General features: G+C 51.1%; 1 protein-coding gene across 3 annotated transcripts in view; it reads right to left on the bottom strand.

The window, feature by feature from the left end:
• Positions 1–18,125, bottom strand: part of ankrd11 (ankyrin repeat domain 11) — a 323,098-nt gene that overhangs the window by 103,081 nt on the left and 201,892 nt on the right. For 2 of the 3 annotated variants that reach the window (XM_084308736.1, XM_084308738.1), the window contains exon 3: positions 10,767–10,845. The gene's annotated coding sequence lies outside the window, so the exon portion shown is untranslated. The remainder of the gene's footprint in view (positions 1–10,766; positions 10,846–18,125) is intronic. The other variant, XM_084308737.1, reaches the window with a different exon arrangement.

Here is an 18,125-nt window from a genome sequence, read left to right as displayed (position 1 = left end):
AAAATGCTCGCTATATGCAACCAGCTCCACTGTCTGTGTGTACTCGAGTAGCCTCCAGCTACGGCCAGGATTCTCCGGAGCGAGAGATCGGTGCAGAACAGGGGCCGCGAGGAGGAGAGATCGGTGCAGAACAGGGGCCGCGAGGACGAGAGATCGGTGCTGAACAGGGGCCGCGAGGAGGAGAGATCGGTGCAGAACAGGGGCCGCGAGGAGGAGAGATCGGTGCAGAACAGGGGCCACGAGGAGGAGAGATCGGTGCAGAACAGGGGCCGCGAGGAGGAGAGATCGGTGCAGAACAGGGGCCGCGAGGACGAGAGATCGGTGCAGAACAGGGGCCGCGAGGACGAGAGATCGGTGCAGAACAGGGGCCGCGAGGACGAGAGATCGGTGCAGAACAGGGGCCGCGAGGACGAGAGATCGGTGCAGAACAGGGGCCATGAGGACGAGAGATCGGTGCAGAACAGGGGCCATGAGGACGAGAGATCGGTGCAGAACAGGGGCCGCGAGGACGAGAGATCGGTGCAGAACAGGGGCCACGAGGAGGAGAGATCGGTGCAGAATAGGGGCCACGAGGAGGAGAGATCGGTGCAGAACAGGGGCCATGAGGACGAGAGATCGGTGCAGAACAGGGGCCACGAGGAGGAGAGATCGGTGCAGAACAGGGGCCGCGAGGACGAGAGATCGGTGCAGAACAGGGGCCACGAGGAGAGATCGGTGCAGAACAGGGGCCGCGAGGACGAGAGATCGGTGCAGAACAGGGGCCGCGAGGACGAGAGATCGGTGCAGAACAGGGGCCGCGAGGACGAGAGATCGGTGCAGAACAGGGGCCACGAGGAGGAGAGATCGGTGCAGAACAGGGGCCATGAGGACGAGAGATCGGTGCAGAACAGGGGCCACGAGGAGGAGAGATCGGTGCAGAACAGGGGCCACGAGGAGGAGAGATCGGTGCAGAACAGGGGCCATGAGGACGAGAGATCGGTGCAGAACAGGGGCCACGAGGAGGAGAGATCGGTGCAGAACAGGGGCCGCGAGGACGAGAGATCGGTGCAGAACAGGGGCCGCGAGGACGAGAGATCGGTGCAGAACAGGGGCCATGAGGACGAGAGATCGGTGCAGAACAGGGGCCACGAGGAGGAGAGATCGGTGCAGAACAGGGGCCACGAGGAGGAGAGATCGGTGCAGAACAGGGGCCACGAGGAGGAGAGATCGGTGCAGAACAGGGGCCGCGAGGACGAGAGATCGGCGGATGACTCGGCAGGCAGCACCGCGGAGAGAAGAGCACCGACCAAAACAACAACCACGGCAACGTGATCCCCATACTGACAGAGACACAGCAGTATGCACACACACACACACACACACACACACACACACACACACACACAGTTACAATAACAGACAGTCCTCATGGAGCCTCGCTGGCTGGAAGGCGTCTATGCTTTTACCAACGCGTTCGTGTTTCCGGGTTCCCGTTTTGCGCTCCGATTGGCCAGGTCATGTGACATGTGCGCCAATCGTGGGACGGCAAGTTCTGCGCCTATTTCCGGGTCGAACAGCCTGCAAACTACCTAACGCCTAGTTTATCACTGGTTAAGCTTAGGAAACTCTTTCGAAGTTGGTTAAGGTTAGAGTTTGGAATCAGGGCAGGCGTTCTATCGCCCTGCTCTAAGACAAACTCTAACCGTAACCAACTTCGAAGGAGCGCCTAAGCTTAACCAGTGTAGAAACTTGCGGTCCCACGATTGGGCGTACATGTCACATGACCTGGCCAATCAGAGACGCGGAAACACGAACGCGTTGGTAAAAGCAATCAGGCGGCTGGGACAGCGACTGGAATCCTGCCTCGACACACACACACACACACACACACGTTCCTAGCGTAGCGGGGGACCAAACAGAATGGTAATGGTGTCTTGGTGCAGCAGAGCGCAGGGAGGCAGGATCCCAGATGAATTATAAATCAGTGGGCAGGGCCGGGTGGGGGGGCGGATAACCTGCTACTGCAGAGTACAGACAGCTGAGGGCCGGGGGGGGCCTGCTTATAGAGGTGGGTAGGCCTGCTTATAGAGGTGGGTAGGCCTGCTTATAGAGGGGGGTGGTGTCTGCTTATAGAGGGGGGGCGGGGCCTGCTTATAGAGGGGACGGGGCCTGCTTATAGAGGGGACGGGGCCTGCTTATAGAGGGGGGTGGGCCTGCTTATAGAGGGGGGTGGTGTCTGCTTATAGAGGTGGGCGGCGCCTGCTTATAGAGGGGGGTAGGCCTGCTTATAGAGGGGGGTAGGCCTGCTTATAGAGGGGGGTGGTGTCTGCTTATAGAGGGGGGCGGGGGCCTGCTTATAGAGGGGACGGGGGCCTGCTTATAGAGGGGGGCGGGGGCCTGCTTATAGAGGGGGGTAGGCCTGCTTATAGAGGGGGGTGGTGTCTGCTTATAGAGGGGGGCGGGCCTGCTTATAGAGGGGACGGGGCCTGCTTATAGAGGGGGGTAGGCCTGCTTATAGAGGGGGGTAGGCCTGCTTATAGAGGGGGGTAGGCCTGCTTATAGAGGGGGGTGGTGTCTGCTTATAGAGGGGGGCGGGGCCTGCTTATAGAGGGGACGGGGGCCTGCTTATAGAGGGGGGCGGGGGCCTGCTTATGGGGTAGGCCTGCTTATAGAGGGGGGTAGGCCTGCTTATAGAGGGGCGGGGCCTGCTTATAGAGGGGGGCGGGGCCTGCTTATAGAGGGGGGTGGGGGCCTGCTTATAGAGGGGGGCGGGGGCCTGCTTATAGAGGGGGGTAGGCCTGCTTATAGAGGGGGGTAGGCCTGCTTATAGAGGGGGGTAGGCCTGCTTATAGAGGGGGGTAGGCATGCTTATAGAGGGGGTGGGCCTGCTTATAGAGGGGGGCGGGGCCTGCTTATAGAGGGGGCGGGGCCTGCGTATAGAGGGGGGCGGGGCCTGCTTATAGAGAGGGGCCTGCTTATAGAGGGGGGCAGGTGTGCTCGTAGTGGTGGGTGAGATGGTAACCATGGCGTTTGCTGCAGCCATTCCCCCGACCCACCCTTCATTTCACCGCCATCTTTACACAGAAATGGCACCTGGATCGGCTCCCATTGTAACCGCTCTGGATAAAGAGCCGCTTAGCGCACGCACGGCGGTGGTGGTGAACGTGAGAGCTAGCACTGCATACGATAGATGGCCGGCTGTACAATGTGGAGGGTTAGCTGGAGATAAAAGCTGGGGAACAAGAGGAAGAGGCTTCAGGAGCTGCCAGTAAAGACACAGCTAATGATGATAAAGAAGCTGGCTTCTTCTCGACCGCAGGCCTGAGAGGGAGTGAGCGAGCGAGTGAGGGGGGGGGGGGGGAAGCTTTTAAGAGGCCTAGATGTAAAACATTCTCTCCCTGCTACACAAATTGGTTCTCTGAGGACACACACTTCACTCATTGTGTTGGTCCTCACAGGGGTAGAAGTTAGGGATGGGCATTTTAAAGAAAAATACAGATCGATTGATCGCATGCTATACTCAAGTGATCGTGAAATACTCGTGGAGGAAAAAATAAAAAATATCAGACAGACAAAATCAGACACAGAAAAAGGAGCTTCCTGGGTGCTCTCAGGGTTTTAATGGCATGGTGGGCATGACCTCTCATCTCAAGACATCTGGATAAACTTGGGCACAACGGACCCACAAGAGCAGTGTTAATTCAGTCAACGAAGATGATGACTAAATATGGTCGTCAACGAAGCTTCTTCCCCTGACGAAACCGAGACGAGACGTCACGTTAATGGAAATCCATGCGACACTGACGTGACAAATTTATTCATGCCATGTCAAGTCAAGAGTTTTAAACGACGACACACGATGTAGTTTTGCAAAGTAAAATCTTGCTAAATGTTTATTCAACTTCAACACTGTTTACTTGCTAGCTAACAGGAACTCGTTTGCTGACAGGAAAGTAACAAACATAATTGTCCGTGGGGAACCCTTATCCCCAACACATCGTTCCGTGGGTGAATTATTGTAATGTTCTGGGGTTTTGTGTGTCGCTCTAGTTGTATGGTCTTAGGGGCACCACTGTTATGCTGGGGGTGCTGTTTCCCCCCGGGAGATGTGGGGGAGGACGGACCGGATGTTACGTTGTTGCTGTGAAGCTAGCGTATTAGCAGGTAGCTGTGGTGTGTATGAGTAGGGAAGTATCAACTTGTAAAACCCCATATTGAGCTGGAAATAAAGCACCATACAGAAAAGGAAACTCTGTTTGGAAGTCTGTTTTAGCTCTTGGTGTGTGTTGTGTTGTCACAACGATCACAATCCGCCGTAAAAGTCAAATCTGGGAATTAATTGACCCATCTCACCCATTTCCCTTGATCCTCCAATCACAACTGTCGATTCCCATTTCTGACAAACAAAGGTATGTCAGAAGAAAGCAACAGTTGTGATTGGAGGATCAAGAAATGAGGGCAGGGTTTGAGATTGGACAATTGTAACAACCTTAATGTGGGTGTGTGTTTGAATAAGTGAGTGGGAGAGGGGGGGGGGGAGAGAGAGAGAGAGAGAGAGAGAGAGAGAGAGAGAGAGAGAGAGAGAGAGAGAGAGAGACATGGAGAGAGAATGGAAACTGCAGTAATTGGAAGAGGCGCGCGTGCCTGAGGGAATTTGTGTTCCGCTGTTCACAAGGTATCACCACTCTGCATTTAAGCAAACACACACACACACACACACATCTGCAGACAACAGCTATCACCAATTACATTAGCAATTTAGTAAATTAAAGCGTTTACCCATAACCCATTGCAGCCCTACCGCAGAGTAACACAGTAACATCAGAGAGGATGATGAGGAAATGTACCAACAACATCAATTACTGATCATGTCAACTGTGGACTTGGCGCTATTAGCTCAGCATGGATTGGACACAATGTATGGGGACAATAAGATTACAGCCATCAATTCCAATGCAATGCACCGTTTGGTTCCTGCTGCAGTAGACGACTAAGACACTACTTATCCAGGAAGTCACTGCCAGACATTACCGCTACTGCCAGGAAAGAACAGGGAGCCATCTTCCTGCAGAAAATGCACACTGCTAAATTGCCAATAATGGGTTATTATGGCTTTGTATTATGTGGACGGCAATAGGACACTTGGTGGGAGCTGGGATGGAGGGAGGGAGAGAGGGAGGGAGGGAGAGAGGGAGGGGGAGAGGAAGAGGGAGAGAGCAGAGGGAGGAGATTTAATGATGATAGGGGGAGCAGAGAGGGGAGAGAGCAGAGAGGAGAGAAAGATGATAGGAGGAGCAGAGAGATGAGAAAGATGATGGGGGAGCAGAGATGGAAGAGCAGATGAGAGAGAAAGAGAGCAGAGAGAAAGAGAGCAGAGAAAGAGCACAGAGGAGATAAATCAGAGGATAAAGAAAGATGATATGGGGAGCAGAGAGAGGAGAGCGCAGGAGAGAAAGCAAAGAGGAGAGAGAACAAGGAGAGAGAGCAGAGAGCAGAGAAGGAGAAGAGGAGAGAGAGCAGAGAAAGAGAGCAGAGAGAAAGAGAGAGCAGAGCGAAAGAAAGAGCAGAGGGAGGATGAAGAGCAGAGAGCGCAGATAGGAGAGAAAGCAGAGAGGATAGAGAACAAGAAGAGAGCAGAGCAGAGAAAAAGAGAGCAGAGAAAGAGAGAGCAGAAAGAGAGAGCAGAGAGAAAGAGAGAGCAGAGAGAAAGAGAGAGCAGAGAGAAAGAGAGAGCAGAGAGAAAGAGAAAGAGAGCAGGGGGAACAGAGAGAGCAGGGAGAACAGAGGAGGCGAAGAGGGGAGAGAGAAAGAGGGGAGAGCAGATAGACAGCAGTAAGCAGCACAGCGCCTCTCTCTTGTCATGCTGTAGTCCATGTGAGTGATCCATGCAGGAAGCCTTACACAGCACAAACTACAGCCAGAGAGAGAGAGAGGAACAGGCCTCTGGGTCCTCTCTCTCTCTCTCTCTCTCTCTTCAAGCTGCCAAGCAAAGCCATGCTCTCTCACCCTCCCCTCCATACCACCCCCCCTCTCTCTCTCTCTCTCTCTCCGCCTGTCTGTCTCTCGACCGTCCCCACCCCCACACTCTAAGCCTGGAATTTCCTGTTGATGGCCCAGCGCAAACGCCCACTCTCTATGGAAAACACTCTTTACTTTGGGGGAGGAGCGAGGGGAAAAGAGAGAGGGGGTGAAAAAAGGAGAGGAAAAGAGGAGAGAGAGAGAGATGTGTGTGTCACGGAGGAGAAACCTATCATACAGAGAGTCCACCACGAATTACACGCTCCCAACGACACACAGCGAGACAGGTATGCAGACTGACGGACGTGTGTGTGTGTGTGTGGGACGTGCCCAGTGATAGGACTGTATCAATTCAATTGGCTTTATTTGCATGACGTACTTCTACATGTTGCCAAAGCAATATTAAACATAAACATGGATTACAAACAGATATAAGTACATACAAAATATCATCGTAAAATAAAACTTTCAAATCAAATATTACGGCGTAAACATGTCAGGTGACTGTCACTCACTGTCCCTCAGTTTGTGGCAGGCAGCAACATAGGCTGCTGCTAGCTCACAGCTTGTTGAGTCCTCCCCTAGTAGGACTGGTAGTTTTTCTGTATCTGGTAGTGCGAGAAAGCCTTTTGTTATTAATTAAAAAAAAAATTAAATGCGTTTCTCTAATATATTTATATTTTTCACATTTGGTGAGGAAGTGCAACTCAGTTTCAGGCTCACTGAGGATGCAATGACAGCACAGCCTTTGCTCTGCAGGAAGCCAGGTTTTCCTGTGCCTCCCCTTTTCAACAGCGAGGCTGTGCTCACTCAGTCTGTATTTTGTCAAGGTTCTTTTTAGTTGTTGATCAGTCACCATGCTCAAATAAACTGCTATGGTGTACTGTCGATTTAGAGCCAGATAGCACTGCATTTTGCTCTGTGCTTTTGTTTGTGTTTTCCCAATAGGCCTGGGCTAACAGTAGACCTGGGCTAACAGTAGACCTGGGCTAACAGTAGACCTGGACTAACAGTAGGCCTGGGCTAACAGTAGACCTGGGCTAACAGTAGGCGTGGGCTAACAGTAGACCTGGGCTAACAGTAGACCTGGGCTAACAGTAGACCTGGACTAACAGTAGGCCTGGGCTAACAGTAGGCCTGGGCTAACAGTAGACCTGGACTAACAGTAGACCTGGACTAACAGTAGACCTGGACTAACAGTAGGCCTGGGCTAACAGTAGGCCTGGGCTAACAGTAGACCTGGACTAACAGTAGACCTGGGCTAACAGTAGGCCTGGGCTAACAGTAGAACTGGGCTTACAGTAGACCTGGACTAACAGTAGACCTGGGCTAACAGTAGGGCTAACAGTAGACCTGGGCTAACAGTAGGCCTGGGCTAACAGTAGGCCTGGGCTAACAGTAGGCCTGGACTAACAGCAGACCTGGACTAACAGTAGACCTGGGCTAACAGTAGGCCTGGGCTAACAGTAGACCTGGGCTAACAGTAGGGCTAACAGTAGGCCTGGGCTAACAGTAGGTCTGGGCTAACAGTAGACCTGGGCTAACAGTAGACCTGGGCTAACAGTAGACCTGTACTAACAGTAGGCCTGGGCTAACAGTAGACCTGGGCTAACAGTAGGCCTGGGCTAACAGTAGACATGGACTAACAGTAGACCTGGGCTAACAGTAGGCCTGGGCTAACAGTAGGCCTGGGCTAACAGTAGGCCTGGGCTAACAGTAGGCCTGGGCTAACAGTAGACCTGGGCTAACAGTAGACCTGGACTAACAGTAGACCTGGGCTAACAGTAGGCTAACAGTAGACCTGGGCTAACAGTAGACCTGGGCTAACAGTAGACCTGGGCTAACAGTAGACCTGGGCTAACAGTAGGCTAACAGTAGACCTGGGCTAACAGTAGGCCTGGGCTAACAGCAGACCTGGGCTAACAGCAGACCTGGGCTAACAGTAGACCTGGGCTAACAGTATACCTGGGCTAACAGTAGACCTGGGCTAACAGTAGACCTGGGCTAACAGTAGACCTGGGCTAACAGTAGACCTGGGCTAACAGTAGACCTGGGCTAACAGTAGACCTGGGCTAACAGTAGGCCTGGGCTAACAGTAGACCTGGGCTAACAGTAGGTCTGGGCTAACAGTAGACCTGGGCTAACAGTAGACCTGGGCTAACAGTAGACCTGGGCTAACAGTAGACCTGGGCTAACAGTAGACCTGGGCTAACAGTAGACCTGGGCTAACAGTAGACCTGGGCTAACAGTAGACCTGGGCTAACAGTAGGCCTGGGCTAACAGTAGACCTGGGCTAACAGTAGGCGTGGGCTAACAGTAGACCTGGGCTAACAGTAGACCTGGGCTAACAGTAGACCTGGGCTAACAGTAGACCTGGGCTAACAGTAGGCCTGGGCTAACAGTAGACCTGGGCTAACAGTAGGCGTGGGCTAACAGTAGACCTGGGCTAACAGTAGACCTGGGCTAACAGTAGACCTGGGCTAACAGTAGGTCTGGGCTAACAGTAGGCCTGGGCTAACAGTAGACCTGGGCTAACAGTAGACCTGGGCTAACAGTAGACCTGGGCTAACAGTAGACCTGGACTAACAGTAGACCTGGGCTAACAGTAGGCCTGGGCTAACAGTAGGCCTGGGCTTACAGTAGACCTGGACTAACAGTAGACCTGGGCTAACAGTAGGGCTAACAGTAGACCTGGGCTAACAGTAGGCCTGGGCTAACAGTAGGCCTGGACTAACAGCAGACCTGGACTAACAGTAGACCTGGGCTAACAGTAGACCTGGGCTAACAGTAGGGCTAACAGTAGGTCTGGGCTAACAGTAGACCTGGGCTAACAGTAGACCTGGGCTAACAGTAGACCTGGGCTAACAGTAGGTCTGGGCTAACAGTAGACCTGGGCTAACAGTAGACCTGGGCTAACAGTAGACCTGGGCTAACAGTAGGCCTGGGCTAACAGTAGACCTGGACTAACAGTAGACCTGGGCTAACAGTAGACCTGGACTAACAGTAGACCTGGACTAACAGTAGACCTGGGCTAACAGTAGGCCTGGGCTAACAGTAGACCTGGGCTAACAGTAGACCTGGGCTAACAGTAGACCTGGGCTAACAGCAGACCTGGGCTAACAGTAGACCTGGACTAACAGTAGACCTGGACTAACAGTAGACCTGGACTAACAGTAGGGCTAACAGTAGACCTGGGCTTACAGTAGGCCTGGGCTAACAGTAGGCCTGGACTAACAGTAGGGCTAACAGTAGACCTGGGCTTACAGTAGGCCTGGGCTAACAGTAGGGCTAACAGCAGACCTGGACTAACAGTAGACCTGGGCTAACAGTAGACCTGGGCTAACAGTAGGGCTAACAGTAGACCTGGGCTTACAGTAGACCTGGGCTAACAGTAGACCTGGGCTAACAGTAGACCTGGGCTAATAGTAGACCTGGGCTAACAGCAGACCTGGACTAACAGTAGACCTGGGCTAACAGCAGACCTGGACTAACAGTAGACCTGGGCTAACAGCAGACCTGGACTAACAGTAGACCTGGGCTAACAGTAGACCTGGGCTAACAGTAGGCATGGGCTAACAGTAGGCCTGGGCTAACAGTAGGTCTGGGCTAACAGTAGACCTGGGCTAACAGTAGACCTGGGCTAACAGTAGGTCTGGGCTAACAGTAGGCCTGGGCTAACAGTAGACCTGGGCTAACAGTAGGCCTGGGCTAACAGTAGACCTGGGCTAACAGTAGACCTGGGCTAACAGTAGACCTGGGCTAACAGTAGACCTGGGCTAACAGTAGACCTGGACTAACAGTAGACCTGGGCTAACAGTAGACCTGGACTAACAGTAGACCTGGGCTAACAGTAGGGCTAACAGTAGACCTGGGCTAACAGTAGACCTGGGCTAACAGTAGACCTGGGATAACAGTAGGCCTGGGCTAACAGTAGGCCTGGGCTAACAGTAGGGCTAACAGTAGACCTGGGCTAACAGTAGGCCTGGGCTAACAGTAGGCCTGGGCTAACAGTAGGCCTGGACTAACAGTAGGGCTAACAGTAGGGCTAACAGTAGACCTGGGCTAACAGTAGACCTGGGCTAACAGTAGACCTGGGCTAACAGTAGACCTGGGCTAACAGTAGGCCTGGGCTAACAGTAGGCCTGGGCTAACAGTAGGCCTGGGCTAACAGTAGACCTGGACTAACAGTAGACCTGGGCTAACAGTAGACCTGGGCTAACAGTAGACCTGGGCTAACAGTAGACCTGGACTAACAGTAGACCTGGACTAACAGTAGGCCTGGACTAACAGTAGACCTGGACTAACAGTAGGCCTGGGCTAACAGTAGACCTGGGCTAACAGTAGTCCTGGGCTAACAGTAGGCCTGGGCTAACAGTAGACCTGGGCTAACAGTAGACCTGGGCTAACAGTAGACCTGGGCTAACAGTAGACCTGGGCTAACAGTAGGCCTGGGCTAACAGTAGGCCTGGGCTAACAGTAGGCCTGGGCTAACAGTAGGCCTGGGCTAGCAGTAGACCTGGGCTAACAGTAGGCCTGGGCTAACAGTAGACCTGGACTAACAGTAGGCCTGGGCTAACAGTAGACCTGGGCTAACAGTAGACCTGGGCTAACAGTAGGCCTGGGCTAACAGTAGACCTGGGCTAACAGTAGACCTGGGCTAACAGTAGGCCTGGGCTAACAGTAGGCCTGGGCTAACAGTAGGCCTGGGCTAGCCCTCAGGACTGGGCTAACAGGGCAGGTTCTCTAGGGCTTGGGGTGCTGGTGCTTACCCGAGTCTTACCAGTAGCGGAGAGGGGGCTGGGGGTCCGCCACAGCAGGGCCGCTCAGGGGACAAGGAGCGCATTGAGACTGGGGAGAAGGGAGAGATGAGAAACGCATGAGAATGTGCAGCGAGCCCCAAACCAAACCCCCAAAACCCCCGGCCTACTCAAGTTTCCTCCACAAAGGTCCCATTTTATCAGCACACACCCACCTCTCCCCGTCTCACACACACAGCCCCCCCCCCCCCCCCCCACCTCTCCCTGTCACACACACACAGCCCCCCCCACCTCTCCCTGTCTCACACACACACAGCGCCCCCCCCACCTCTCCCTGTCTCACACACACACACAGCCCCCCCCCCCACCTCTCCCTGTCTCACACACACACAGCCCCCCCCCACCTCTCCCTGTCTCACACACACACAGCCCAGTGTGTGTGTGTGTGTGTGTGTATGTTTGTATGTTTGTATGTTTGTGTGTGTTTGTATGTATGTGCATGTGTGTGTATGTGTGTGTTTGTGTGCGTGTGTGTGTATTTATCCACAATCTATAGCTCAACATGAAAATATTCACAATGAATCGTAAAGGTAGCAAAATAACAACATTTATGTTTTCGTTCGCTGGGAAACTACACTGCTATTTGGCGCTGCTGAGTGACGTCACCACAGCGTAGCCTCGTGCCTGTAGTCACAGACCTAGGATCAGATCTCCCTTACATTCCATAAGCTTAACAATTCGTACAATGGGAAAATAACTGACCTTGAATCTGTGGCTAGTATCTCTCTGGTGATCATATCCATTTATCAGATGAAGCCAAACACCATTTCTATAAGCAACAACCACGTTATCATTACTTGTATTCACTGCATATTAAATCACTGTAAATACTAATTTAAATCATTGTTTCGTTGTACATAGTGTATAGTTTATAACGTTATTGTTTTTACGGTGGGCTCTACATGCCCCGATTTAAAATGGTTATCTCCTCTTTGTATACTTTTTAGAGAATATGCTATACAGTAGGGCTGCAACGATTAGTGAAAAATCATCGACGAGATATTGTTGCGTCGATTAGTCATTAAAAAATGAAGCTGAAGACTTCTTAGCTTAACATAACAGACCGACAGTAAGTTTGGGGGAACTAATGGGATAACTGGGGATGTTGTTTGGTCCTGACAAGAGTCTCAAAGCAACTCTGAGGTCATGCTCAATGTCCAATCTGTTCCTCTGCTCTGTCTTCAGCTGGACCAGAGCTGAGAAGCCACTTTCACAAAGATAGGTAGTGAAAAAAAAAGAAAAAAAATTATATCTATTTTTTTTTATAAATATAATTGTTTTTCGATTAGTCGATTAATCGAAAAAATTATTGACAGATTAGTCGACTACCAAAATAGTCATTAGTTGCAGCCCTACTATACAGCGTTATATATATATCGTTCTTATTTACTTTTGTCCTCACAGACAAAGTATTCTGCCAGGGAACTTATGGACACAACAGTAGTAGTTATAAGGTTTTTGAGCTTGTAATGTTAGTTAGCTATTGTGGCATCAGCCGACCGTGACGTGTAGCTAGCTAGCCGGCATGATGCATGCAGTGCACAGGTCTGAGAAGAGGACCTGCACATTTTACTCGGTCCCGAAACGCCGAAAAAATGGTTAACGACAGTAGACATTGCTAACGTCTAGTACGTTTAGCGAGGTAACGTTAACGTTAGCTAGCTGGCCGTGAAGTGGATAAGGCGACAGCACTGAACAGGCTGCCAAGTGAACAACAGGCTGCCTACTGGTAATTGTAGTTCTTTTTTTACGACAAATTAAAAACCTTATAACTACCTTTATTTCAACCAAAAATATCATGTTAGTGGTAGAAGGGAACAAATTTTGTGCAAAAATGGAAAGCTTGCCAATGTTCATGCAGCAGAATTGTTACAATAGCCGATAATCCATTTTCCCAATGATGAATCTCTATACGGGTGGAACAACCAGTGACGTCAGACTACACCTCCCCATGGTTAACCATTTGGTAGTGTGGTAGTGAAAGGGTTAAACAAATATACATGAATTGTCGTAGAGGACTGATACCTGCTCGTTGCGGTTAGCATGTTGCTAACAACCAAGCTGGATACAGAGGGGGGGGGGGGGGGGTGAGAGTCAAAGACCTGGCTGCTTATCAGAGCAAAACAACAGGGGGGGGGGGGGGTAGTGTAATCAGAGTACATCCAAACTCCGTAGCACTGGTCACATTGCGGGATTTTTTTGTGTGAGTGATGCAATGGAGGAGTGTTTTCAGAGACCTATGGAAGAGGAGAGGAGAGGAGAGGGGAAGGGGGGGGGGGGGTTTGCCTCCTGTTTTTGTGCGGTTGAGTGACTCATCAAAATAGCCCAGTGTGCTCCCTCCTACCATCAGGAGAAGGGCTCTGCTACAGCGGCAGCGGAGAGGAGGACAAAAGGACACACATGTTACGCACGCTACGGCCTTCTGGATGTAGGTCAAGACAGCTAGCAGATATGTCATTAAACGCCTGTGACAGGCTGCAGCCCTTGGCACCTTCGCCAAGCTACCATCTCCCTTTACACACACACACCATATTTTTTTACACACACACACACACACACACACACACACACACACACACACACACACACACACACACACACACACACACACACACACACACACACACACACACACACACACACACACACACAGCCACCATCCCTTGCACATGCACGCAAGCACACACGTGCAAACAAAACAAACACACAGTTAGAGAGATAGCTTATTGACACAGTCCAACCTCTTCAACACGCACACACACACACACGACACGTCACACACACACACACAGGGGAGCATGTGTGGAGCGGAGGCCCCTCGGCGTGCGACAGCAGAGCAGAGCAGCAGAAGGCAGCATTCATATGCAGATCCTGGACCCTGTGTGGAGGAGGCAGCACAGAAGAATGGCCGTCCCCCATCCAGCCCAGCCCAGCCGACTACTCTCAACCACCACGTGCGCGTGCGTGTCTGTGTGTGCGTGTGCGTGTGCGTGCTAACCAGGCTATAGCCAACAGGTAGCAGGCTGGAGGATGAACCGGTGAATGAAGCAAGTCAACACATTTGCAGATGTTCAGTGGCCTGGGTTGAACCTGCTCAGTAGTACACTGACATGTGTCAGGCCCGGGGGCTCAGTACACTGACATGTGTCAGGCCCGGGGGCTCAGTACACTGACATGTGTCAGGCCCGGGGGCTCAGTACACTGACATGCGTCAGGCCCGGGGCTCAGTACACTGACATGTGTCAGGCCCGGGGGCTCAGTACACTGACATGTGTCAGGCCCGGGGGCTCAGTACACTGACATGTGTCAGGCCCGGGGGCTCAGTACACTGACATGCGTCAGGCCCGGGGGCTCAGTACACTGACATGCGTCAGGCCCGGGGCTCAGTACACTGACATGTGTCAGGCCCGGGGGCTCAGTACACTGACATGTGTCAGGCCCGGGGGCTCAGTACACTGACATGTGTCAGGCCCGGGGGCTCAGTACACTGACATGTGTCAGGCCTGGGGGCTCAGTACACTGACATGTGTCAGGCCCGGGGCTCAGTACACTGACATGTGTCAGGCCCGGGGCTCAGTACACTGACATGTGTCAGGCCCGGGGCTCAGTACACTGACATGTGTCAGGCCCGGGGCTCAGTACACTGACATGTGTCAGGCCCGGGGCTCAGTACACTGACATGTGTCAGGCCCGGGGGCTCAGTACACTGACATGTGTCAGGCCCGGGGGCTCAGTACACTGACATGTGTCAGGCCCGGGGGCTCAGTACACTGACATGTGTCAGGCCCGGGGGCTCAGTACACTGACATGTGTCAGGCCCGGGGGCTCAGTACACTGACATGTGTCAGGCCCGGGGGCTCAGTACACTGACATGTGTCAGGCGTCAGGCTCAGTACACTGACATGTGTCAGGCCCGGTGGGCTCAGTACACTGACATGTGTCACACGCCGGGCTCAGTACACTGACATGTGTCAGGCGTCAGGCTCAGTACACTGACATGTGTCAGGCGTCAGGCTCAGTACACTGACATGTGTCAGGCCCGGGGGCTCAGTACACTCACTGACGAGTCAATCCATCTTTCGGAAAAGTACAAAGTAACAAAACAGACAGCAAAGCTGAAATCTTCACCACAAAGCTAGAAATAGACCCACGTCTTATCCTTCTGATGCTAAAATGTGCTGCTGTTGCTGGATTCAGCATCTAGGTCACAGCAAATGCATTGTACAGAGATGGGAGCTAGGCGTGAGCGGTGTGCGTGCGTGCGTGTGTGTGTGCGTGCGTGTGCATGCGTGCGTGTTGCAACAGGACACTCCTCTGTGAATCATGAGACAAGGCGGTAATTAAAAGACAAACTAATATCAGATCAGACCACCTACAATATAATATTTGTTGTGTATATATAATGTGATTATTATTTTGTGTTTTAAAATACAATAAAACACAAGATGCATGTGCCCTAATGATAAGGACAAGCGCTCGATGGAGAAGCCCACTCCCATTGCAGAGGGAAAGTCTAACATGCCTATAAACACTTATACTATGGAATTACATACTACAAATTTATTACGTGGTCCATAATGGCCCCCAAACAGGATTGCCAGCTTTAACAGACGCGGTAATATCATATGGTATAATAATAATAATAATAATAATAATAATAATAATAATAATAATAATAATAATAATAATAATAATAATAATAATAATAATAATAATACTTAGGGGTGTAACGGTACACAAAAACCACGGTTCGGTACCTACCACGGTTTTGAACTCACGGTTCGGTACGGGTTTTCAATACAGTGGGGGAAAGTTTGGCTTTCCATGTTCCACTCAGGGGTGATGTAGTGTGCAGTAACTGATTGTACTTGTAGGGCTGTCAACGAATATTCTATATTGAAATTAATAATCGACTTGTAAAAGAATTTAAATAATAATAATTATATTAGAGTGCGGGAAAAAAACAGCCCCCGGTGGGCGGTCGTTAGTGGTTAACATAGCGTTGTATTCGTTCGGTACGGTACACACTGAAACGGTACGGTACGGATACGTGTACCTTTACACCCCTACTACTACAGTACACACCGACCGCGATCTCCAGAATTCACTAAGAAAATAATGAGAGGTCAAGGAACCAGATTCTAAACACAAAATGGTTGTCTTTAGCCTCCATGTGTGCACACACACACACACACACACAAACACACACACACACACACATACTAAACATGAAAGGGTGAGATAGAGAGGGAGAGAGATGGATAAAGAGAGAGAACGAGAGAGCAGCGAGCCATGGGCTTTTGAAGCGTAAAAGAGTGAGTCATGGTGACCTACATAGGCAGTGTGTGGGGGGGAGAGAGAGAGAGAGAGAGAGAGAGAGAGAGAGAGAGAGAGAGAGAGAGATAGAGATGAGAGAGAGAGAGAGAGGGAGGGGGGGGGGGAATTTTCCGCATATCAAAGTGTTTACTTGGCTCTGCATGCACACTCTCTCTGGGAGTGTTGTGAGGGAAATGGGGAACGCAAGAGAGGGACAGGAGGCATGGGGGACAGGAGACATGGGGGACAGGAGACATGGGGGACAGGAGACATGGGGGACAGGAGACATGGGGGACAGGGGGCATGGGGGACAGGAGACATGGGGGACAGGAGACAGGAGACATGGGGGACAGGAGGCATGGGGGACAGGAGACATGGGGGACAGGAGACAGGAGACATGGGGGACAGGAGGCATGGGGGACAGGAGACATGGGGGACAGGAGACATGGGGGACAGGAGACATGGGGGACAGGAGACATGGGGGACAGGAGACAGGAGACATGGGGGACAGGAGGCATGGGGGACAGGAGACATGGGGGACAGGAGGCAGGAGACATGGGGGACAGGAGACAGGAGACATGGGAGACAGGAGACATGATGGACAGGAGACATGGGGGACAGGAGACATGGGGGACAGGAGACAGGAGACATGGGGGACAGGAGGCATGGGGGACAGGAGACATGGGGGACAGGAGGCAGGAGACATGGGGGACAGGAGACAGGAGACATGGGAGACAGGAGACATGATGGACAGGAGACATGATGGACAGGAGACATGATGGACAGGAGACATGATGGACAGGAGACAGGAGACATGGGGGACTGGAGACATGGGGGACAGGAGGCATGATGGACAGGAGACAGGAGACATGGGAGACAGGAGACATGATGGACAGGAGACAGGAGACATGGGGGACAGGAGACATGATGGACAGGAGACAGGAGACATGGGAGACAGGAGACATGATGGACAGGAGACAGGAGACATGGGGGACAGACTGTGTTCCTGTGAGGCCGAGAAGCAACTACAGCAGGGCAGGAGTGAACATTTCAAACGTTTACACTTCTCACAATCTTCCTGGACACTTTACACTTTAAATGTTTACGCACATTACTGTATATTAGGGATGTCCGATATTATCGGCCGATATTGGCATTAAAATGTGATATCGGAAAATATGGGTATCTGTTTAAAAAAAAATTAAAATTACATTTCTATAACCTTTATTTAACCAGGCAAGCAAGTACGAACAAATTCTTAGTGATGCAACGATGTGATTGTGGCCGATACCGATAACCGATATTGATTCTGGCCGATACCGATATTTACCGATGTCGATATTTCTGTATAGAAAACTTTTTTATGATAATCAAATAAAGAGCTATTTTCCAAAACACACAATTTTTTTTACTTTTGTAACTTATTTTCAGAAATGACTGATATTTTGAAACTATTTAAGGCCAAAACATGTAGAAAAAAATGAAATTTATTTATTTATTTTTATTTATTTATTATTATATCGGCCCTATCTTGATATCGGACCGATACCGATGTGTAAAAAAACGGCTATATCGGCGGCCGATATATCGTGCATCACTACAAATTCTGATTTTATTTATTGTCAAAAGTATGCATAATGTTGTGTTATTTCCACAACAAGAGATATGTAATGTTAATTACCTGAAATTATTCCGTATTTTTTTTGGGGGGGGGGGCCTGCATATATCGTTATCGGTTGATATCGGTATCGGAAATTAAGAGTTGGACAATATCGGTAGAGCCATATGAAATCCGCGTTCACGGAATCGCGGACGGAATCGCGGAATTGACCAATAAAAATGGAATCGACTGCAAAACGTGAAATATTGCAGAATTTGGCCTAATCTGGATTGAAATTCCGTTTTTGGGTGGAACGCTTGGTGCACACGCGACCGGGGAGGCGGACGCTAGAGCGGGTTACACACAACACAGGCAGTCTCCCAAGCGTCTCGCTG

The sequence above is a fragment of the Notolepis coatsorum genome, assembly GCF_963971535.1.
Source record: "Notolepis coatsorum genome assembly, chromosome: 2".
NCBI classification, from domain to species: Eukaryota; Metazoa; Chordata; class Actinopteri; order Aulopiformes; family Paralepididae; genus Notolepis; species Notolepis coatsorum.
The sequence above is the reverse complement of the archived record's forward strand: the minus strand, read 5'-3'. Positions and strand labels throughout refer to the sequence as shown.